The sequence below is a fragment of the Pinus tabuliformis genome, chromosome J (assembly GCF_031772625.1).
Source record: "Pinus tabuliformis cultivar Carrire ecotype Pingquan chromosome J, CPIR1, whole genome shotgun sequence".
NCBI lineage: Eukaryota > Viridiplantae > Streptophyta > Pinopsida > Pinales > Pinaceae > Pinus > Pinus tabuliformis.
The window spans coordinates 1,334,572,627-1,334,598,482 of NC_142295.1; the positions used below are offsets into that span (position 1 = coordinate 1,334,572,627).

The 25,856-nt window shown below is 41.5% G+C and overlaps 1 pseudogene; it reads left to right on the forward strand.

The window, feature by feature from the left end:
* Positions 1–11,187: 11,187 nt before the first annotated feature.
* Positions 11,188–25,856, forward strand: part of LOC149232287 (magnesium-chelatase subunit ChlH, chloroplastic-like) — a 39,249-nt pseudogene continuing 24,580 nt past the window's right edge.

The following is a 25,856-nucleotide window of genomic DNA, read 5'->3' on the forward strand; positions in this document are numbered from 1 at the left end:
TGACTAGCCCTACCCTTCTTCCTGGGATAAGCAGGGATATTTTCCAAGAAAATTCACTTTGACTGTCATAGCCTATCCTTATAGCTCATTGTACTAATTGTTGGGAACGGGTTCTCCCAAGGACAGTTTTGGGGCTAAAAGCCCGTATTCTGGGACAATTTTGTAATAAAGTTATAAAGTCTCCACATTTTGTGGTCGCAGAACATGAAGGTGTCAAGAGTCATGAAGGGTTGTCTACCCTTATTTTGTAAAGTGTAAAGTCAGATGTAAAGATCCACCTATGGTCCACGAACCGTGGGATTGTATAAAAGGGAGCTAAGTAATTAAGCTCTAAGTAGTTTTTAGTATTTGATAATGAAGAATGGAGTAAGGAGTTTAGTATTGGAGTCTAAGTGTTCTCAAGTCCTAGCGTAGGTAGAGGCTTTATAACTAAGTGCACAGAGGCCTAGGGTGGAACTCTGTAGCTAAGTGCACGGACCCCTCCAGCTTTGTGCATAGGACAGATAGAGTCTATATTTAACTGAAGATATCAATAAAGAGAAGCATTTTACAAATTCTGTGTATTTATTTCTCATTAATGCATATGGTTATGTTGCATTTTGGGTTTAATTTACAATGTTCATGTGATGCGTGAATGTATGTCACTGTATTGGTTAATTAAACACAAGTAAGGATATCAGTTTATGCGGCGCTAACTATGGTTGATTAGTAAGATAAGTAAGACACTTAAGATAACTTGGGAACCTATACAATATGTTGTCATAGCAGCGTGAAAGTACCTGGATCGCAGGTTAAGACTACGCGAATGTTAATTGTACACCTTCAAGGAGGTACTGAATGGTGAAATAAAGGGTAGACTAACAGAGCTCTAAAGCTTAGTGACCTGTGCGAAAGTAGGAACAAAGGGTATAAACTGACATCACGACCACCTCACAGTGCAAAAACTTGGTTCCAGCATTCCCCCATACTGCTTCGGGTAAGACTTTGATCTGCGCTCCATGCGGTGATGCCGAAAGGGTGAGTAGTGTAGGGATTTGTTTGGCTAACTAACGTTGAACCTAGGTCAGGCCTCACAAAGCCAACAAATTGTTCCGTTGCTAGGACCAGAATCTGCATAAGAGGTACATGATGTCGTATCACTAGAATCCAACTAAGAAAGAGGTCGAAGACTAGTTGGAAAGAAAGATCCACGAATTCACGGCACAGGAGAATAGAAATCCATGGCTGACAAAGGAACAATGGTTGGACATGTACTTGTATACAAAAATCCATGAGATCTTTTTTTGTTCCTTTCCAGTTGAGTTATACGAGTGGATCATGAAGCTAGCAGATAGGCAAGGAAGGTGGAGACTTGACGATCCTATTGTCTAGACCCCGAGTTAGTACAGAGACTAGAAGCCTCTGAGGAAAAGATTGCTCGCGTTGTTGATCATTGGCTTGATCGTGTCATAGGAGGATTTTTGACTGAATTCGCAGTCGAAACCTTAGTTAGTTACAGTGAGGTAGAGCGACGCTTTTTCAAAGGTCCGTGAGGTAAGTACTTGAAGTCTTTAAATACCTGGATCAAGATGTTATTATGTGAAAAATAGGTTATGCAGCTATCTTGATGTTCTGAGCTACGCGAAGTGGAAAGAATTATAGGAACGAAGGAACAAAGTGTCCTGAATATAGCCCATTGATTTCACCTCTGCCGGGTGACGAAGAGGGAGTAGCACAGACTTCTCTGCGAAGTGCAGTTTAGTTAATAAAACAAGGGTTCTCGTGACTACCACCTCCATTTACACCACCTCCAACTTCACCAACATCACCTGCAACTTCACCCATGCTACCATCATCTCCACTGAAGTTCAACATGGCAAATTCAGTGAAGCTTCCTTTGTTTAAGGGCTTGGGAAATGAGGACCCAGACTAGTTCTGGTTCATCGTAAAAGCTGTATTGGAAGCTCAGGGCATCACAGACGATCACATGAAGAAGGCAACGTTGGTTAGCGCTTTGTAGGATTGCACGGTAACATGGTACATCAAGTACTCTAGTGATAACCCAAACGTCGGGTTGGCAGAAATCCAGACCGCGCTGAATAAAGAGTTCAGTAGGCCTAACTCCGAGGCATAGTCGATTGTGGGTTTTAATGAATCTGCAATGAATCTAGGTGAAACACCTTGGGAATTGGATAAGATATTGAAGTGTAAAATCTGCAAAGATAATATGAACTTAACAGATGGACAACACCACAAGTGGTTCATGGCTTCGCTCCTGCCTCACGTTAGGGTTGCACTGTCACAACAGAATATTACAACTCAGGCGGAGGCCTTGGAGATTGCAATAAGACTGCACGAAACACCGATGCAAGATCCAAATTTGGGGGTTCAGCAGATCGATGCGCAATTGCAAAATCTTTGCCTCGAAATGCAAAGTTTGAAGCAGGACAGAATAGTTTGACTGGAGGCGCGCGAAGAGATATGGTGCCTGAAATGTAAAGGTCAGGGGCATGACAAAGACCATTTGAAAACTATATTACAGGAGGAGGACCGATGCCTTTGAGGTCGGAAGCACAAGTAGGACCGAGCACGGGGCCTGCATTGTGGTGTGCTATATGCCAGGTAGCAGGGAAACATACAATTGATAATTGTCATTCACTATAGAAGTCTGTACAAACACTGCAACAACTATTCTGCAACTTCTATAGGTCAGTAGGGCATGATTAGTGCAACTGCCAAAGTTACGAATTGGTGATGGACAGAACACCCACCTATAGATTTCAAGCAGAAACTTGGCCCGCTGAGCAGAGCGTTGGGATGGCATGAATAGGCTTTCAGGGGCCCGGATGAGGCCGAGGTCGAGGAGGACCTAACAAAGGTCAGGGACAACTAATCTGTTACAATTTCAGAGGACAAGGACACTTACCTGTGAATTCACTAACCCAATGCGTCCATCGTGCAGATATTGTACTCAGTGTGATCATGAGACAGAGGACTATCCTACGATGACAGCAAGGATATGTGACAAAGGGGTGCTACCACCTTAGCTGACTCAGAACCTGCAGATGATGAGGGATGAGCCTCGCGAAGGGGATCCGAATGTGAATATAGTGCTCCGAAGTGGGATTGCAATGGGTGATGATAAGGGGAAATAGCTTGAAGACAGTGCATGAGTTCATAAAGCTCCGATGAAGGAGGCTGAATTTGATTTGGATTGCGCACGTGAAATGTTCATGGAAGCAAAGAAGATCTTCGCTGAGGCCTCTACCTCAGGGAGCTGGGATAAGCCTGATTAGGAAATGGACCATTCTATGCTTACGACCCTTATGGGGACTTGTATGAAGCTGCTACGCGATAGAAAGGATGTGAAGGGGTTATAGGAACTTATAAATAGATGTGCTGGACATGCTCCAGGTGAACCGCATGGTATAGAAGATTGGTAAGCATAAAGAAAGTAGAGGGCGTGAGATGAGAGTCACCATGCAGATAGGAGAATATAAAATGGATCAGGTTATTTTGGATCTGGGGTCAGATGCAAATGGTTTACAAAATTAAACTTGGGAGCGGATGGGGAGACCCACACTGTAGTGGTCTATGATTTAGTTAAGGATGGTGAATTAGCAGAAGATCATCCCCATGGGACGACTGCAAGGAGTAACTTTAGACATTGAAGGCGTAAGCGCATTGGCTGAATTTGAAGTGATAGAGATTGTGGATGACAACAACCCCTACCCTGCACTACTTGGCATTGATTGGGCTACTAACATGAATGGTTTAATCAACCTAAAGAAGTGAAAGATGATATTTTAAAAGAAATCACTTCATGTAATAGTACCGCTACAGCTTGATGAAGGATCTCACTATACTAAACCAGTCTGCGATTATGAGAGTGATGAATATTTGGACTGCATATATAAAATAATAGCACTGGACCAATATTAGGTGAATTTGACAGCAGATGGATGAATTACATGGGATCGCGATAGTTCCTGCACCTAAGAATCGGATGAAGAATTAGAATGCTGGAAGAATCGGCTACATGAAGTAACCACACTGAGCTGTAACTTGATGACCCAGTCGCTGCACTGTGTATCATCATAGGTAAGAAATATGCCCACTTACAATGGCTTGAATTATGTGGATGTGTTTTTGGATGCATTTGAGAGAGAAGTACCAGAGAAGCAGCGCTTCTAGGCTTTGGACTGGGCACTGTGCGCTACACCTGCGAGATGGTGGGGTATGCACAATGATAGCTTTGATGACTGGCGCGAGTGTAGGAGGATGATGTGAACACACTTTGGGAAGCCGAAGGTACGAATGACAAAAAAATATGACGGGAAGGATGATCTGTGCGAACACTTGGCCAAATGGGCTAAGGCTTATAGAGCGAAACCCAAACCTGAATGGGTGCACTTGTTCTATCATACCTTGGATGTCATCCCAATGAACTGGTACTGGGAGATAGAGCTCCGCCATGGCACAAGTGAATGGGATATTATGTGCAAAGGATTCTTAATGACATTCAGCTTCGAAGATGGGTTTGACTGTATTAACGAAGCACTACAAGAAGTTAAAGAAGAAATATTTAGGATATCGCAGGATCCTTTGGATCTGGTTCAACCTGATTGGACTACTAAGCGAAGGCATAGGTTGGAATGCTATAACTTGATTGCTAAAGAAGAAGACAAGGATCTATGAAAGATTAATATCCCTGAAACCGAGGGTCATCGTGAGGTCGAGGGACTGTAGATTGAGAATCCTGATATAACTGCGCCACTAAAAACGAAATAGGTAAATATTGGTACTGAGGAGGAGCCCAAATTCTCGAATATTAGAGATTACTAGGATGATGTGATAGTAGATAAGGTTGCCGAATTGTTCCGTGAATACCAGGATTTGTTCCCTACCAAGTTTATGAAGCTAAAGGGGTTAATAGGAGACCTGGGCGTTATGAAGATCATGTTAAAACTTGACACGAAGCCAGTTAAGCAAAGACCTTACCATCTCAACCCAAAGTGTAAGGAGAAGGTCTGCTTAGAGCTAGATAAGATGCTCGCAGTAGGCATCATTGAGCCCGTAGAAGAATTTGATTGGGTAATCCCAATGGTGGTATAGGAAAATAAGCAGAAGGATGAAATAAGGATATGCGTAGATCTCAGGAAGTTGAATGATGCTTGCGTACATGATCCTTTCCCAACTCCATTCACTGATGAGGTATTGGATAATGTAGGTGGCCGGGAGGTGTACTCCTTTACTGATGGGTTCTCTGGGTACCATCCGACCAAAATCACGCCTGAAGATAGAAGCAAGATGACCTTCATGACTGAGTGGGGATGTTTTCAGTACACTGTAATGCCTTTCAGATTGAAGAATGCGCCTACGAATTTTTCACGCGTAGTCATTGCTGCATTCAAGGAAATTATTCATAAGTTTCTAGAGGTATAATTTGATGACTGGACTGTGTTTGGGTAGGTAAAATGCCATGTGGCAAGTTTGCACTTGATGTTAGATACTTGTCGAGGGTGCCAAATTGTGCTCAATCTAAAGAAATGCCTATTTTGTGTTCCTTTTGGGACTCTACTAGGTCATGTGGTGTGTAGACAAGGAGTGATGGTAGATTCCTCAAAGATCGCAATGATACTTAACTTGGAGGCACCATGGATTGAGAAACAGCTACCTGCAACCTTAGGACATACTGGGTGTTATAGGAAGCTTATCAAGGGATATTCCCAGATCATTGCGCCTATGGAGAAGTTGTTGAAAAAGAATGTCACGTTCAGTTGGAATGAGGACTATCAGAAAAGCTTGGACGTATTGTAAGGAAAAATGGTCACCGTGCTGATTTTAGTCTTCCTGGATTGGAAGAAGGAGTTTCATGTACATGTAGACGTGTCATGTATAACACTGGGAGTAGTACTGACACAGGCTCGCGGAGGAGAATTGGACCATCCTATAGCATTCACAAGCAGGAGGTTATCCAAGGCTGAGAAGAACTATTCCACCATCGAGCGGCAAGGGTTAGCCATGGTATACATGTTCCAAAAGTTTAGAAACTATTTTCTAGGTGGACATTTTAAGATGTATACAGATCATTCTGCTTTGAAATACCTGGTCAAAAAGCCTATGTTGGGGGGGAGAATCTGTAGGTGGTTGTTATTGTTTCAGGAATATGATTTTGAATTTATTATGAAGCCTAGACAATGAAACACGAGACCAGACCATCTGTCGTGCATCGAAATAGTGGAAGAGCCCACTAATTTGGAGGAGGGATTTCCTGATGTGAAACTATTTGCAGTGCGCATCACGGATGATCACTTTGAAGACATCATACACTTCCTAACAATAGGATCTACCTCGAAAGGTTACGTCATCCAACAGAAAAAGGAGTTAGTGGTACGCATGAAAAAATTTTCTGTCATTGCTGGACATTTGTACAAAATGGTGTTTGATGAAGTATTATGACGATATGTACCGAGTTTGAAAGGAGCAATATCCTTGTGGACGCGCATGTGGGTGCTGCGGGAGGCCATTATGTAGGAAGAGCGACCGCACAGAAGATTCTACATGTAGGGTTGTGGTGGCCAACCCTCCATCAGGATTCAAAAGCCTACTGTAAGGTTTGTGATGTGTGTCAAAGGATTGGTAGGCCACAACGAAGAGATGAGCTTCCTTTGAACCCACAGATGACATTACAACCTTTTGAGAAATGGGCGATAGATTTTGTGGGACCCATTTAGCCCCAAGGAAAGAAGACGGGAGCACGATACATTATCACCGCGACTAAGTATTTGACTTGATGGGCGGAGGCACAGCCTATGAAGGACTACACAGGTACGACCACTGCAAAGTTTCTCTTTGAGTATGTACTGATGCCATTTGGGTGTCCAAAGATTTTGATGAGTGACTGTGGTATGCACTTTCTGAATGAAAATATCAGCGCACTGACAGAGGAATTTCAGGTATATCACCAGAAAAGCATGCCTTATCACCCACAAGCTAACGGGATGGTGGAAGCATTCAATAAGATGCTAGAGAATGCACTGACCAAGGTTTTCAATGCTCAGCAAAGTGATTGGGACCTACACATACCCGTAGTACTATGGGCCTATCGGACAACATGAAGAAAGTTGACTGGATAGACTCCCTTCAGGCTTGTATACGGTGTTGAAGTAGTGATGCCCATGGAATACATTGTGCCTAGTCTGCAGATAACGACACTCATGGATATGATGGATCTCGTAGCCCTAGAGGAGAGGCTCGCGCAACTTGATGAGCTTGAGGAAGAGAGATTTCTAGCTAGATTTCACCAATAGGTCCAAAAGTAGCGCGAAAAAGAATGGCATGATCGACACATTAAGTTGCGCACCTTTAAGGTAAATGATCTAGTTTTATTATATGATAGCAAGTTTGATAAATTTCCAGGGAAATTCATAATGCACTGTTCAGGGCCCTATGTCATTAAGGAGGTTACTGACGGTGGAGCAGTTCAGTTGGTTAAATTAAATGGAGATCCCTTCCAGGAAAGGTGAATGGCAGTCGATTGAAGCCATACACCGGTGATTCGGCTAGGTGACTTTATGAAGGTAGTATAGTCTTAGTGCTCCAGGCAGCTGAAAGGAGGTGCAGGACTATAAACTACACTACAAAATTTGGGGAACTGCGCGATTAGAGGATTGTGTGGAATGAGGAAATGTCACAAGGTTCATGACAACATGAAGAGAGCTGCACTACCTAGGGAGAAATCATGTAGGTCGGCCAAAAAGTGACCATTAAAGTCACTGTTCATGATTTGACGATAAGAATGTAGCCAAATGGAGCAGGTGGCCGACATTTATGACAAACGTTATGGGTGAGATCCTTGGAAATATACCGCCAATCCAACATTAATGAACCAAATGTGGGGGGAACAATAGATTTGAATTCAAAATGCCCTATAAATTACAGGTAGAGGCCCAACGAAAAACACTTGGCATTTTGAACATTGAGTTGGTGAGCTCTCAAACGTGCATGATCTACGTATTCCTCGAACCATTGCTTGACTGCCCAATGTTTGATCGATTCACAGAATCCAACCGCAATTTCATTCATGGTTTTATCCAAGATCCAACGCTATGGATGTCTAAGCAGTGACAGCCGAGGGGGCTGCGCCAGAGGTCATTAGTGTCAGCCGGATAAATCGTTCTTGCGGACAAGACCGATCTCTCTAGTATCTTCAGATATCTAGTGACAAGCAAAATAAGCAAATCTATCCTTCTCTAAATATTGCGATTTATAAATAAAAACCAAGAGGTGTTTTAGACCCTACCTTAAGTCCAACACTAGTTTGTGGTAGGCACGCTTCGACCGTTCGAATGAGTTTCCTTTTAAGAACCTGCAAACACAAACAAGCACACATCAAATAACACCTGCATAGCTAATATAATAAATCATATTCATCATGGTGATCAAGGAATCCATGAAATAAACCATAAAAGACAACTTATTGAGAAAAATAAACTTGATTGTATTAACTTGAACAAAGAAGAACTTTAGAACCTTGGTGCCTTGATGTTGTACAAGCTCCTCCCATGGTCCACGTAAGAATCTCCTCTACTTTGACAAGCCTCACACTCTTCCCAATGAGGTCAAAAAGGGTATGTAATCTCTCCTCTTAAGCTCAATTAGGAAGACTAAATTCCAACAGCATTTACCCTAAAAAATATTCAGCTTTCAACCTCCTTAGTAACCAGCCCAATGCCTCATTTTATAGTGCAGAGGAAGGAAGTTACAGGTCCACCAATGAAGGGATAGAGTCCTCCTTCAAAGGGATAAGCTCCTCACATCAAGGAGTTAGCTCCTTTGGGTATGGGATGCATGAACCACCAAGGAGAGAAATTTCCACCTCAAGATTCCCTCTAGAAGCTTCCAGAAATAACCCAAAGTGAGTTTTTAAGAATGTACTTGTGCCTTTTTGACTTTTACAGGGGTTCGCACCCATTACACAGAAACAGAGTGATCAGGTACGCAGGGGACATGACCAGTGGGTGTGGGACCGCAGTAATGCTAAGAGAAAATGTGGAACCAGAGTTTTAGAGATTTTTAAGGGATTTCTCTTATCTTTTAAGGCTTGACATGAAGAGCTGAGGTATAAGACTTGAAAAGGAGGAAAGTATGAGTGGTGATAGACTCACACTGATTGCAAAATGTCATGGTGACAATATTTTGTGCAACAATTAGGGAGGCAAAGGGAGCTTCTCAGAGGTTGCAGAGGTCTTAGCTGAAGTCCCCAAATCACCATGAATGCCTAGACTGAAGACGACCCCAACCAAGGAGAGTGCAAATGATAAAAAGGGCAAGCAGGCTGCGATACCGGTGCACGCATCACCTAGAGGAAACCCACTGAAGGACAAGCCCACCACATAGGAAAAGGGAAAAGCCATCAACTTGGAGCTGGAGGAAGAAGAAATTGAGGAAATATCGATGGATGATGAGGACTTGGGGATGGAAGTGGACGAAGTTAAAGTCGAGGGTTCTGACCCTATCACTAAGTTGCCCGAATATGACCCTCTGCGCAAGGGCAAGACCAAGATGCCAAAGGACATTGACACCTTGCACACCCCTCTGATACTGGACGTGATTATCTTTAAAGGGCCACATTTGGGGTAGGTTCCTTTGCTAAAATTGGAAGACTAGGACTTAGCTGACCATGAAAAGTTCCCACACTTGGCAATAGAATAGCTCATGCGCTGCATTGTTGACACAACCACTGAGATGACTGCATTAGAACTGCAGAAGTGGCTCAGGGGAGTAGACAATGCAGGTCTGCTCAACTTGCTATGGGTGCCACACTACAATCGCACCCCTGTTACAGTATTGGTCATCAAGCAGCTGCTATGCTTGTTGCACGATGGGTGTCTATGGCTAGAGGAGCCGATACCTATCACCGACAGATTGATCCATAGGATCATGTGGCTGCCCTACATAGGAGAAAATCTAGCCATGATGTTTGGTAGAAAAGGTTGTGAGTAGGCCCTCGTGGAGGCCATGAAGGAGAAATTCAATCTCGTGAAGAAGCCATGAGGCTATGCCATCTTGAGCATCTGCGACCTTGCGGTCAAGGTGGCCACACAGATTTTGGCAGGAAAGGTTACAAGGAAGTGTCACGTAGATGAAGTGCTGACACCAGTCGTCACGCTAGTAGCTCAATGCGCCGAAGGAGTCCAATTTGATTGGGTGCGCTATCTTTGCGGTGAGTTCCTTGTGAACTTCTGTGAGGCACAGAAGCTAAACAAGGCCTTCCACTATGCGTGGCTCTTGCTGTCTATTGTGATGGTAACCTGGGAGCTACTGGAAGATAGTCAATTCCCCTCAGTTGCACCGAACCTACTAGAAGCAGTGAAGTACGCTTTGCTGTGGGTAATCAAGGATGCTCAGCGCATCAAGGATAGCAAGATATTCTGGATCTTGATGGAAATGAACATCCTCATGGCTATCAATCTCAAACCGCGGTTGTTGCCTACTGTGTTTACCAAACTGCAGGAGTACGTGGAGTTCAAGGCAGACTTTCATCGCATATCGATCTGGGAACAGAAGAACCCGAAGCAGACATGGTATGACTTGCCTTACTTGGCAATGGACAATGCAGTTGATGCAATACTTGATTGTTGGCTGATAGAATGGCTCACTACCTCAGACTTGGCGGTGGGGTTGAGCAAGTCCATCGCGCAGAGCAAAAAGGAGGAGGCCAATCTCAAGATGGCGTGGCTAGTCGAGAAGAGGAAGAAGGAGGTCATTGACATGGCCCAGGCAGAGTGTGATGTCGCCCAAAAGAAGATAGATGAAACAAAGCATGGCTTTGGCAAAGGCGTAAGGTCGCCTTCGCCAAAAATAGAGGAAGAAATAGACGAGCAAATAGAGCAACATGGAGCAGACCCATAAATGATGTCAGACCAAGTCAAACGTCCAAAAGAACAAGAAAAAGTGGGGCCATGAAAGAAATCCAAGGCTAGCAAAACGTCACTGGACCTAATCACCCTAACAGAGGGAGATTTTCATGACATTGGAGACACGGTGCAGGATGTCACCGCAGAGGTATTATTTCAGTTCGAGTAGCAACAACAGCTACTATTGGGGGCCATCTAGATGAGTATGCAGGAGCTGCAGATCTGTGTATCATAGGTTGACATAGTGTCCACCAGCCTTTCTATCGATACTTTAGAAGTTGCTGAGATGCTGCATGTGAAGGACTCCCGCGCAATAGTGCTGCCGGATGGAGCACTGACCACAGAAAATGAAGTTGACAGGCCCACTTTCAGTGCCCTCAAGGGAGTGGGGTTGAACTTGGTAGCGCTCCCAGGCAAGGCGCTCCACCTACGGCAAGATGGAGTGATTACGGAGCTGAGGGCCTGTGAACACCGTGCTTTGCAGGTAATTAGTGAGCATAATATTAATAATGAATAGATGGCCCTGCAGTGAGACATCGCCCTCACTTCCATGATGGAACTCACTAACACAGATATGTGCATGATTAAGGCTATGAGGGAAGCCTGCCGAATGGTCCTCGAATTGGCCATTCCTGAGGATGTGGAGGCACATGAACAGGTCTATAAGCTTGCTACAAAGGTGCACAACACTTGCTACAGATTGCAGATTTACAGTTGAAGGCCTAGCCTTCAACTCCGCCAGAAGTAAAGGAGCAGCATGCAATTGCTGTCACAGAGGAGATAGTGGTGGTAGACAGTGCAGTAGTAGATTTCACACAACTTTTTGAACAGTCATTCGAGGTCCCGATAAGCCTGCAGGAGGAACCTAGTGTACAACGGCTGGAGACAGAGGTGCGAGAACTGCAGTAACACTATGAGGAAGTAAAAGGTATAGCGTGCACTGTCTCTCTCACACAAATACTGGCGAAGATGTAGGAGGCCAAAACATTGACAGAACAGGTAGATGCAACGTAGCACAAAGAGGTGGTACTGAAGGCACACCTGAAGCCCTAGTTGGATGAGGGTTATTCGGTCATGACCTCTATTGAAGGCAAGCTTGCTAATCTGCAAGTGACTCAGTAGAAGCTTCAGGCTGACAGTTCAGGACCAGCGATAGAGCAGTTGGTTGAAGAAGTGAAGCAGGTGACCACACAGTGCAATGTTGAGGTTGTCATCATACAAGTCAGGCTGGGAGGTCTTCACGCTAAGATCTTCGCACCCACAGAGTGACTTTAGGATGAGTCACCATGTTTTTGTTGGGGGCCTGTTGGGAACGGGTTCCCCCAAGGACATTTTTTTAAAAGCCCATATTTTGGGACAATTTTGTAATAAAGTTGTAAAGTCTCTGCATTTTGTGGTCGTAGAGTGGGAAGGTGTCAAGAGTTATGAAGGGTTGTTCGCCCTTATTTTGTAAAGTGTAAAGTCAGCTGTAAAGATCCACCCATGGTCCGCAGACCATGGGATTGTATAAAAAGGAGCTAAGTAAGTAAGCTCTAAGTATTTTTTAGTAGTTGGTAATGAAGAATGGAGTAAGGAGTTTAGTATTGGAGTCTAAGTGTTCTTGGGTCTTAGTGTAGGTAGAGGATCTGTAGCTGAGTGTGCAGAGGCCTAGGGTGGAAGTCCGCAGTTGAGTGCGTGGACCCCTACAAATGTGTGCATAGGGCAGATAAAGTTTGTATTAAACTAAAGATATCAATAAAGAGAAGTATTCTGCAAATTCTGTGTATTTATTTCCTATTAATGCATCTGGTTATGTTGCATTTTGGGTTTAATTTACAATGTTCATGTGATGTGCGAATGTATGTGATTGTATTGGTTAATTAAACACAAGTAAGGATATTAGTTTACGCATTTCTAACTGTCATTGATTAGTAAGATAAGTAATACACTTAAGATAACTTGGGAACCTATACAATATGTTGTCATAGCAACAGGAAAGTACTTGGATCGCAGGTTAAGGCTGCGTGAAGGTCAATCATACACCTTCACGGAGGTACTGAAGGGCTGAATAAAGTGTAGAATGATAGAGCCCTAAATCTTAGTGACCTACACGAAAGTAGGAACACAGGGTATAAACCAAGATGACGACCATTTGAGGGTGCAGAAACTTGGTTCTAGCAATCCCCCCATAATGCTTAAGGTGAGAGTTCGGTCCATGCTCCGCAGGCTAATGTCGAAAGGGCTATTAGTGTAGGGATTTGTTTGGCTAACTAACGCTGACCTGGGTCAGGCCCCACAAAGGTAACACTAACCCCATACTTGAACACAATCTCTGCAACCAAACTTCTTCCTTATTTGCATGAGTGGATACCATGTATTTTGCCTCTGTAGTTGAAAGTGCCACTATAGACTATCTCTTGCTCATCCAACTAACCACACCTTGAAATAGGTTAAACACATACCCACTTGTAGATCTTCTCTTATCCAAATTTTCAACCCAGTCTGCATCAACAAAGCCATGGATGTCCAAAAATTTGTCTAATCTTGGTCTTCTTAGGTATCAAAAACCATAATCACTAGTGCCATGCAAATACCTGAAAACCCACTTCATTGTTGTCCAATGCTCCTTCCTTTATTTTGAGATAAAACTACTAAATAATCCCATTACTTGTGCAATGTTTGGTCTAGAGCAAACCATTGCATACATCATGCTACTGACTGCACTTGCATATGGAACATGAGACATGTCCTCGTCCTCTTTTTATGTCTTGGGACACTATTCAATAGATAACTTTATACCTATAGGAATAGGAACCTTCACCAGTTTACTATTATGCATATTAAACCTTTGTAGTATTGTTTCAACATACTACCTCTAGTTTAACTAGAGCTTCCTTTAGCCCAATATTGTTTAAATCCATGCCCAAAATATAGTTTACAGCACCAAGACCCTTCATGTCAAATTTGGAGGAAAATTGGGTCTTTAAATCCTGGATAATTTCTTTGTCATTTCCAATTAGCAACATATCATCCACATACAAGACCAGATAAATAACATGTTCTCCAATTAATTTAAAATGCACACAGTGATCCGATTTTCTTCTCATGAATCAAATTCCTCATATATATGTATCAAATTTCTAATACCACATCATTGTAGTCTCTTTTAAGCCATACATAGACTTTTCTAAATTGCATACTAGTTATTTGTTTCCCTTCACTTCAAATCCTCTGGGTTGCTTCATGTAGATCACTTCTTCCAAATCCCTGTGAAGAAATATTTTCTTCATATCCATCTGTTCTACCTCAAAATCAAAAGCAGCAACAATGGATAAAAGTAATCTAATAGAATCTACCTTGGCAACAGGAGAAAAAATATCACCAGAATCAATTCCCGACTGTCAGGGCTCAGTTTTGTCTTATTTTTATTTATTTCTCTCATGTTGCTGATTCGATAAATGATTATTTTCAAAGAGTATTTGTTACTTTCTTTGTTTTAATAGGATTAAAATGGCATTAATGAGATTTTAATTAAGGTTTGTATGTTGTAGGATTGAAACTGGTTTGATTATACTATGGGACATGCCCGCACCATTGCATTTACGTGCCTGCACTATTTTATGGCTTCTTGCACTATGCTAAACTCAAACATGGTCTTATGTCCATTCATGAAGGCAGTGATGTGACTAAGTATTTTGCTGGCATCGGATTTACACTTTTCCCTGCAAATTCTTACACTGATGTCATCGTGTTTGAAGTTGTACCTGTACTCAAACCCTCCAGTTCATGGGGCTCGAAGTGTGGCAAATGTTATTGGTAATCCTATGATAATATTTATGCTATCTTTGCACATTATGGAAGAAATATTGGGTCAATGGTTATTTGTCTAGCTTCCAGCAGCATTGCCTACATCAAATGTTAAATAGTGTTGCTGGTTTGTGTGAGTGGTTCTCTCAGAAAGATGATTGTGATGAGTTCCACACATCCAAATAATACATACTTCCTGATTGCAAGGCTGTTGCATACTACAAAGGTAAGGTCTCAATCGAACATTATGGAAATGCTACTAACTAGGGAACTTTATGAAGGTGAAATGTGGGAATTTTTCAAGGAGCAGATTATTCAGTCATTCCCATAAATTTGGTGGTGACATCTTCTCTTGAGCGGTGACACCTATGAGTGAACTAATTCATAAAGATTCGACATGTTTTTCAACATTGCATGAAGTAGGCCTACTACTGCCTTCTTGGATGCTATATCCGAATATTTGCTTCACCCTTCCTCAAAAGCACTTTGCTTCATTCCTAGTGGTCTTGATGCACTATGTCTTAACAATAGAGGGTTGCAGGCAGTGACTGAAAGAAATGTTTTGAAGTTTCTTGTACATGTCTTTACATTACGCAAGTATTTGCTACCATTGAATGGAAGGGTGCACATGATTCGTGAAGGTTTTGAAAAGCCACTTTTGCATGCTTGGTTGGAAGAGACAGAAGCTTCCAAACACGATGGACATGATGGACAACCTTGGACAGTATGTTACAGTGCTGCGGGTCAGCATATTGACTGCTAGGCATTTGATACAAGAATCGTTTTCCTTAAGACCCAAAAACATTACTATTAGTTCTATGAACCCCACACTAAGGTGCCCAGGGGTGAAGTTGACCTATAAATACCAGCTCTAATATGTTGCCTTTGTACGTTGGCAGGGATTTTCTTTCGTGATCTTGTAATCTCAATTTTGTTTATTGAAGCCATTGATATCGCATGCAGTAATGTCGTGCCATGTCAAGGTATCCAACTAGAAGATGTGGATTTGACTTATGAAGGTAAATCGAAAGAACCCACTATATTTCTATGCAAGAATGGTGGGAAACATAGGCCATGCTCGATGACTACACCGATGTCAGTCTTCAACAGTCAGATGGATCCAAGATTGGTGGTGGAGATCTACAAATCCTATCTTTCCAAACAAGTTAATACCACCGCAAAGGAGGCTACATCACTTGGATGACTGTTTGAATCACATAGAAGGGATTGAATAGCCAAATCACACCAGCCACTCCAGGAAAAGAGGTATGATTCACCAGAATCGTTTCCTCTTAAAATATTTAGTTACAAAACCAATTCTTTATTCATGGCAAATTGTTGAGATCTTTTAATTGGCTAATTAAAAGCCCAAATTGTAATCTAATGAATATATAATAGATTTCCTGGAGTGGCAAGGAGTTAACGGAAGATTTCAATTAATTAGACAGTAAGAAAGGAAAACGATCCAGCTAGGGACTGAAGGAACGCATAAGGGAGGAGTCAATCCCAATGTAGCTTCACGAATTTATCAGCTATGGATCACTCCTCTAGTCTTGCTAGAGTTAAGTGATGTCTACATAATGTAAATTTTGTTTTTAGTAATCAATTGAAGAAATTTCCCAGCTTGCTCTGATTAATTATTTATTACATCTAATGACTTTACATTCTGTGTGAACCAGGTCACTAATAGAGGGTGTGAGCTGGTTGGGTTCGACGTCAGACCAGCTCGACACCACTCTACATCTTTTATATTAAATAGCATCTAGATTGTTATTTGTTGTGTGAAATGTTTAACTGTTTCCATCTTCAAGTTAATGCTACCTAAATTGCTACAAATTATTCCTTTACAAATTATTTCATTTTCTGCATTGTTAATTATATTTGCACTTCAAATATTTTATAAACATCGTGTCCCTCTAGATTTTCTGAATCCATAAGATTGGATCTGCCTTTATGAGATCTAACGTTCAACTCGAATTGATCCAGACCCATTTAATTAATATTCTAGAACCTGAGATTGACTTGAGTATTATGGTTTTGAAGGTCGATATTTATAAATAAGGAAACTACACTATGTTTGATATTGATAAATATTTAATTACCATTATAAGTTTCCTTTAACTTCTGGACAATTTGTGAGATTTATTTTCAGGACAAGGAAGGCGAGTGATTCATATTAAATTAATTCCTTTCATAAGTTTATTTACACAGTAAATTTCCTTGTTATGATGCTGATGCTTTCAAGTTAACCTTATGCAGAATTAGTGCAGGTAGAATTAGTGAAAGTAGAATGGTTTTGAGTTGTTTTTGAATTTATTTCAGCATTTACAGTCTTTTTGTTATTATGTTGTCACTGCTTTATTTCTAGTTCAGATTTCCCTTATGTTCACTTGTAATTGCAATTTTCTTCCGCATTGATTGCTTTTATTTCCCGCATGATTTAATTGTTTGGATTGGTGTTTTCTCGAATTCTCTTTTAGTGCAAGATTTCATTTATTGATGAGATTAATATGCAAGATAGACTAGCATTTATTTCGCAGGTTGCTAGGGGCTTTCTCTAGCATTTCTAGTGCCGCGTCTCGAAGTTCATGAACTTTCCTGATTGACAAATTAAATGTTGGCACATTTATAAGCCCTATACTGCACCCAACATTTTGGCGCCATTTCCGGGGAGGCACTCAGGGGATTAACCTTGGTGATCTGTTGCACATTTTTTTCCTTCACAGAGTTTCTCTTGTAATTTTATGTTCTTTGAATTTATTTCTTTCCTGCACTGTTTCTTTAAGGTTTGTCATTTTCTTTGATGTTGAAAGCACTGCCCACCCTATATATATATATATATATATATATATATATATATATATATATATATATATATATATATATATATATAGATATATATATATATATATATATATATATATATATATATATATATATATATATATATATATATATACACCATTCATGTGCTAACGAATGTACCAGTTGGCTTGTTAAACACAGGGAAATGGGAATCATGTAATGAGGAATTTTAATGCTACTAGAGAGACATACAATTCATCCGATGAAGAATTAACAATTGAAAATTTTAATATTTAATTAAACATAAAAATGATATTATTAAATCTTTGATTTCAAAATTGGATGATTTGCAAGAAGAGTGGGAGCAGGATGAAAACCCACCACTTATATTTTGAGCCAACTGTAGAAAGAAACAGCTCCTTGGAAAGTGTCCACTTAGTAGTCTGAAAATTTGGAAAATTTGTGAAGAGGATCATCTAAAAGAAAATTTCCCAGCACGACCAAGATTACTGCAGAAACTCAAGAAATCAAGTAAGGAATCAAATCGACTACCAGGTATAACTCAAAACTCATCACCATTTGATACTTGGAATAATGTTTATCATCCTCAGCAGGTTCCTCAACATGTTTATAATCCTGCAGTTTCATGGCAAACTTTTAATCCTCCCCCAATCGAATATCCTACTTCATGGTCATAGTGGCCCTCTCCTTGGCCCTCATCCTTAAGCCAGATATCACGATGGCCTCAAGAATCATTTGGATCCTTATCTCTAGTGAAATCTCCCATGCAAATTCAATCATATGAGGACCAACAACAACCAAAATTTCTCTCCAATGCACCATTAATTTATCCTCCCCCATGGTCTCAGCTGCATGTGCAACCTTACCCTAGCCTCAATCCATACCCTACCCCTTATCCTAATCCTTACCCTACTCCTTATCCTTACCCATACCCTAGCTCTCATTCAAACCCTAATCCGTACCCTAACCCTAGTCCATACCCTCATCCATACCCTAACCCTAGTCCATACCCTTATCCATACCCTAGACCTAACCCTAGTCTAAACCCTAATCCCAATCCAAAGCCAAGCCTTAGTCCAAGCATTAACCAAAACCCTAACCCAAACCATATCATGAACCCTAATCTAAACCATCAGGTTGCACAACAGTTTGAACCACCTATTTTCCTGGCTGATTCCCATGTTAAACAAAATAGTACATCTTCCATGTTTGGAAAGGGAATGAATTTGGAAACTTCCACCATTACTATAGAGCATTCACCCCGGAAATTTATCATTCAAAGACCACCAGAGGAGCAATCTTTCATTGGAACTTGTTCTGAAAATGTTGTTGAAACTCGAAACCCTAGAATCCCTTTCAACCATTCTTGTCAATTTTAAAATCAAATATTTGAGCCTAAATTTGAGGGATTTACCTTTTGTCTTTCACCAGATTCTTTGTGCCTCCAGGAAAATGACTATCAAATTGTGGAAGACTTGCATCAGTTGGAGAATCATACATATGCAGATTCCATTGAATATTGGTTTTGAACATTCATCCAACCACCTTATTTCCTCCCCATTTGGAAACTCTTGGTACTATGTCAATTGAAGTAATTGGTTTCTCATGCTTTGGTATGTATTGAAGTCTATTCCTTAAAACTAAGTGTGAGTATAATCAACATTTTGTTACGCACATGGCTTCATTGGAAGTATGCCTTCACTTAAAGGTGATATTTCCTTCTTTAAAAATAGGGTAGGATAATAGGAGAATAATGAATAAAGATGTTTAACAACACTCTTGAACTTGTGATTCCCTAAAATCATAGCTTTGGAAATTTCTATTATCATGCACTCTCATGGTAAGACTTGTCAGAAGAAATTTACACACAATACCTCATATTTTAAAGTGACTTTGATTATGGATTAACATGTAATTCAAGGATATCGTTATAAGTTACATATAATACTTCTCCCCTATTCTAACAACTTGTTGAAAATGCAACAAGATGATGGAGCTTAGTGGAAAGGAGTCGCCTTCACTAAGTGGGCCCACAGGCTATTTTTGGCGCAAAGTCTATTTTTAGACTATGTCTATTTTTAGACATATGGATCATGGTATATGAGTTGCAGGATGCTAATTGTGGATGATTGGTCATGTTGGTAAAAATATATGGACTTCTATTTTAAGACATATGGGCGGAGTCTATTTTTAGACTGCAGGCTAAAAATAGAACAGTGAAATATTATTAGCTCTTAATAATATTTGGACTATAAACATTATCTTATCCTCTTGGAGCACTTCAGTTTGAGCTACATATGTGGCACATGCAGCTGTCAGAAGGAAATACGCTTTTCTTATGAGTCATTTGAGCTATTGCATGATGGACTTCAGTTAGAACTCAAGTGATTGAGTTTGGTGGAGTTGATTGAGGAGTTGATGGAGTTGTGTTCATTTTGACTTAGTTGAACTCGTTGTATTTAGTTTAATTGCAAATACAATAGTGATGAGTGATCTGAATTGATTGTTAATTAATTCACTAATTATTAACTCATAAATAAACTAAAGAATACATCAGTTAATTCAGTGCATGGACAGTTCAGTGGAGACAAGTGTTAGAGGTGAGTGAAAGGGAAAGACAACTATCAGTTGTGACTATAGTTGTGCATGAAATTTGCACAATCAATGGATTGAGTATTGCCAATGAGGATTGCATGGTTCAGCCAAGGGAAATACGAGTTTGGATAAGCCATTCTCATCTACTCTCATGCAGGATTGCGCAGTGGAGGCAGGCAAGCAGGGGAGGAGATTTGAACTTGTGATTGATTCAGATCTGAGCTAGTTTGTGTGTAACAGGTGGAGATAGTACTGAGTACTTGTGAGGAGTATTGTACTATGTATTGTTACATGTTCTCAATCAATATAATATACAGATAGTTGGGGGTTTTCATCTGTATGCTTTCCCTGTGATATACTATGTTGATATGTGTGATTGATGCTTCAATGTGCGCATGCGATTGTTTCTGAATACTGCAAATTGATGATCAATAGTAGAGGAGGTTATGTATTATGCATGCATTCCACAAATAGTGTATAATCAGGATAATCTCTGTGAATAAGTGTCATATTTTTCAAAATTTCTACATGGTATCAGAGCAGAGTTGATCATTAGATCTATTATTCAGAAAGTGTTCACATTTTATTTCTTTAGGCAGAGTCTGTAATCAGGCTAGGTAGCCTCTGGATTCATCCTTCTTTTGGAAGGTGAGATATCTGGTAAAAGCCCATACAGTCAATCTCTGTACGAGAAATACTTTGTTCTCACGAATTTTAGATCAGAATTGGTTGAGATTTGAGCTGGTGGAATTCGAATTTGCAGCAATGTTTTCTTCGTGTCAATGTTGAAATGTCTTTCAACGGTTTGTGCTTGGAGTATGCTTTTGAAGGTAGCTCGAATTATATTGCATGAAAAGATAGGATGGAGGCAGTGTTAGATGACAATGGGTTGAAGGATTTCGTAGATGCTGAGGTCCCAAAGCCTACTGATGTTGCTCACGTTGAGGTTTGGCAAAAGAAGACAGCAAAGTGTCGAAGGATTCTGTTGGAGGGCGTGAAGGATCACATTGTATCCAGCCTGCATGGAAAGGCTTATCCATACTTGATGTGGAAAGCGTTGATAGATTTATTCCAAAGCAAGAGCGACCAGAGGAAGTTGGCACTCTAGGATAAACTCAGAAACATTAAGTGTGAGAATGGAGACAGTATGCCCAAGTATCTCACGAATTTCACCCAATGTCGGGATGAGCTGGGAAGTGTGGGGGTGATTGTCGATGATGAGGACTTGGTGAGCTTGGCTCTTCTTGGTCTTCCGAAGAGTTGGCATTCCTATCAAGACTCTGTCAATGTTCAGGAGAAATTTCCAGGATGGGAGAGACTTTTGTTAGATCTTGTGCAGGAGGAGATCAGGCGGAATACTAGGGATGGATCTTCATCAAAGGTATCTGATGAAGAAAATTGTGCTTTGGCTGCCAAAGCAAAGAAGGGGAAGGAGAAGGGTTCTCTTTCCGAATCTAGTTCTTCCAATGATGGGAACAAGGTTGACAAATCGAAAGTGCGATGCTTTCGTTGCCATGAGGTGGGCCATTATGCTGAAAATTATCCATGGAGGAAATCCAAGAAGGGATCCGGGGAAGGATCTGAAGGTGAGGCACTTGCTTCACAGTTTGAGTTGGATTTCACACTCTTCGCATGCATGGTTTCATCCATGGTGGGAAGTGGTTGGTTTCTTGACAATGGAGCTTCTTTCCACATGACCGGTGACAAGAGTTTGTTTAGTACTTTGGAGGAGAAAGATCTCCAGATACTCATAGCGATGGGTAATGATGAGAAGTAAAGTGTCTCAGGTGTAGGCATGGTTATTTTTCAGAGAGAGCATGGAGCTCGCCTTACCTTGACCGATGTCAAGTATGTACTAGGACTGAAGAGAAACTTGGTGTCGATCGCGATGCTGGAAGACAGAGGCTATGATGTAGGCTTCAGTAAGGGAAAGGTTTTTCTTAGACACATCATCACTAGATAGGTGAAGTAGATTGGTTCACGGGTCAAGAACCTGTATGCTCTTGAGGTTCAAGATGCATGAAAAGCCTTGAGCAGCGATGCAACTGATGGAGACTTGGTGGTTGAGAGGGAGCGTATATTACCTCTCAACATGCAGAGCCAGAAGAAGTCTCAGACGATTGTGGAGGAGCCACGATTGGTGCAATAGCTTTAGGAGGTTGTGGAGCAGCCACAACAAGGGAAGATGAGAGGAGATCGAGTAGAGACATCTACTCATGCAGAGACCTCCAGTAGGGGGGAACTTCGAGCCAGGTGGGTTGAGGGATCACATGCAGCCATACCTCCAGGTAGGAGGTGGGGCAATATAGAGTGATCGTCCCAAGGAGGAGGGGCAGGATCCTTGAGGTACCCAACCTCTTGGATGAGACCTTGCTACGGGAGCCCTGATGTGGAGTAGCAGGAACTGACTGATTGGGTAGAGACAGATGTGAATGGAGTGGCAGAGAGAGCGACAGTGTAGGGAATCCCAAGACAGTGCATAGCTAGCAGGCTGCAGCAATGCGAGAGGCACAAGTGTTTTGCATAGTGCTAGGTGGCACACAAAAGTGTGGAATGGTGCGAGATGCATGGAGATGTTGCAGTAGCGTAGATGTCAGAGAGGGAGCACTTGTCAGCAGCAGGTAGAGCTTCAACATTAAGTATGTTCCTAACCCAACAGAGTGGTTAGTTGGGAGTGTTTTTTGTTCCAAGTGTTGTTGGAGCAAGTGGACCGGGCAAATGTGTTGCATGCAGAACATTCCAGAGTTGCAGGATAGGGGTTGAAGATAATCCATATCTTGTAGAGAGGTAGTGTTGAAAATGGAACAAGATGATGGAGCTTAGTGGAAAGGAGTCTCCTTCACTAAGTGGGCCCGCAGGCTATTTTTGGCGCAAAGTCTATTTTTAGACATATGGATCATGGTATATGAGTTGAAGGATGCTATTTGTGGATGATTGGTCATGTTGGTAAAAATATATGGACTTCTATTTTTAGACATATGGGCGAAGTCTATTTTTAGACTTCGAGGCTAAAAATAGAACAGTCAAATATTATTAGCTCTTAATAATATTTGGACTATAAACATTATCTTATCCTCTTGGAGCACTTCAGTTTGAGCTACATATGTGGCACATGCAGCTGTCAGAAGCAAATACGCTTTTCTTATGAGTCAGTTGAGCTATTGCATGATGGACTTCAGTTAGAACTCAAGTGATTGAGTTTGGTGGAGTTGATTGAGGAGTTGATGGAGTTGTGTTCATTTTGACTTAGTTGAACTAGTTGTATTTAGTTTAACTACAAATACACTAGTGATGAGTGATGTGAATTGATTGTTAATTAATTCACTAATTATTAACTCATAAATCAACTAAATAATACATCAGTTAACTCAGTGCATGGACAGTTCAGTGGAGACAAGTGTTAGAGGTGAGTGAAAGGGCAAGACAGCTATCAGTTGTGACTATAGTTGTGCATGAGATTTGCACAATCAATGGATTGAGTATTGCCAATGAGGATTGCATGGTTAAGCCAAGGGAAATACGAGTTTGTATCAGCCATTCTCATCTATTCTCATGTAGGATTGCGCAGTCGAGGTAGGCAAGCAACAGAGGAGATTTGAACCTGTGATTGATTTAGATCTGAGCTAGTTTGTATGTAACAGGTGGAGATAGTTCTGAGTACCTGCGAGGAGTATTGTACTATGTATTGCTACATGTTCTCAATCAATATAATATACAAATAGCTGGGGGTTTTCAGCTGTATGCTTTCCTTGTGATATATTGTGTTGATATGTGTGATTGATGCTTCAATGTGCGCATGCGATTGTTTCTGAATACTGCAAATTGATGATCAATAGTAGAGGAGGTTATGTATTATGCATGCATTCCATAAATAGTGTATAATCAGGATAATCTCTGTAAATAAGTCTCATATTATTCAAAATTTCTACATGGTATCAGAGAAGAGTTGATCATCAGATCTATTATTCAGAAAGTGTTTACATTTTATTTCTTTAGGCAGAGTCTGTAATCGGGCTAGGTAGCCTCTGGATTCATCCTTCTTTTGGAAGGTGAGATATCCGGTAAAAGCCCATACAGTCAATCTCTGTACAAGAAATACTTTGTTCTCTCGAATTTTAGATCAGAAGCGGTTGAGTTTTGAGCTGGTGGAATTCGAATTTTCAGCAGTGTTTTCTTGGTGTCAAAGTTGAAATGTCTTTCAACAGTTTGCGATTGGAGTATGCTCTTGAAGGCAGCTCGAATTATACTGCATGGAAAGACAGGATGGAGGTGGTGTTAGATGAAAATGGGTTGAAGGATTTCATAGATGCTGAGGTCCCAAAGCCTACTGATGCTGCTCACGTTGAGGTTTGGCAAAAGAAGACAACAAAGTGTTGAAGGATTCTGTTGGAGGGCGTGAAGAATCACATTGTATCCAGCCTGCATGGAAAGGCTTCTCCATACTTGATGTGGAAAGCGTTGACAGATTTATTCCAAAGTAAGAGTGACCAGAGGAAGTTGGCACTCAAGGATAAACTCAGAAACATTAAGTGTGAGAATGGAGACAGTATGCCCAAGTATCTCACGAAGTTCACCCAATGCCGGGATGAGCTGGGGAGTGTGGGGGTGACTGTCGATGATGAGGACTTGGTGAGCTTGGCTCTTCTTGGTCTTCTAAAGAGTTGGAATTCCTATCAGGACTCTGTCAATGGTCAGGAGAAATTTCCAGGATGGGAGAGACTTTGGTCAGATCTTGTGCAGGAGGAGATCAGACGGAATACCAAAGATGGATCTTCATCAAAGGCATCTGATGAAGAAAATTGTGCTTTGGCTGCCAAAGCAAAGAAGGGGAAGGAGAAGGGTTCTCTTTCCGAATCCAGTTCTTCCAATGATGGGAAGAAGGTTGACAAATCAAAAGTGCAATGCTTTCATTGTCATGAGGTGGGCCATTATGCTGCAAATTGTCCACGGAGGAAATCCAAGAAGGGATTCGGGGAAGGATCTGGAGGTGAGGCACTTGCTTCACAGTTTGAGTTGGATTTCACACTCTTCGCATGCATGGTTTCATCCATGGTGGGAAGTGGTTGGTTTCTTGACAGTGGAGCTACTTTCCACATGACCGGTGACAAGAGTTTGTTTAGTACTTTGGAGGAGAAAGATCTCGAGATACTCATAGCGATGGGTAATGATGAGAAGTATAGTGTCTCAGGTGTAGGCATGGTTATTTTTCAAAGGGAGCATGGAGCTCGCCTTACCTTGACCGATGTCAAGTATGTACCAGGATTGAAGAGAAACTTGGTGTCGATCACGATGCTAGAAGACAGAGGATATGATGTAGTCTTCAGTAAGGGAAAGGTTTTTCTTAGACACATCATCACTAGAGAGGTGAAGCAAATTGGTTCATGGGTCAAGAACCTGTATGCTCTTGAGGTTCAAGATGCATGCAAAGCCTTGAGCAGCGAGGCAACTGATGGAGACTTGGTGGTTGAGAGGGAGCCTATATTACCTCTCAACATGTAGAGCCAGAAGAAGTCTCAGACGATTGTGGAGGAGCCACGATTGGTGCAACAGCTTCAGGAGGTTGTGGAGCAGCCACAACAAGGGAAGCTGAGAGGAGATCGAGTAGAGACATCTACTCATGCAGAGACCTCCAGTAGGGGGAAACTTCGAGCCAGGTGGGCTGAGGGATCACATGCAGCCATACCTCCAGGTAGGAGGTGGGCTGATATAGAGTGATCATCCCCAGGAGGAGGGGCAGGGTCCTAGAGG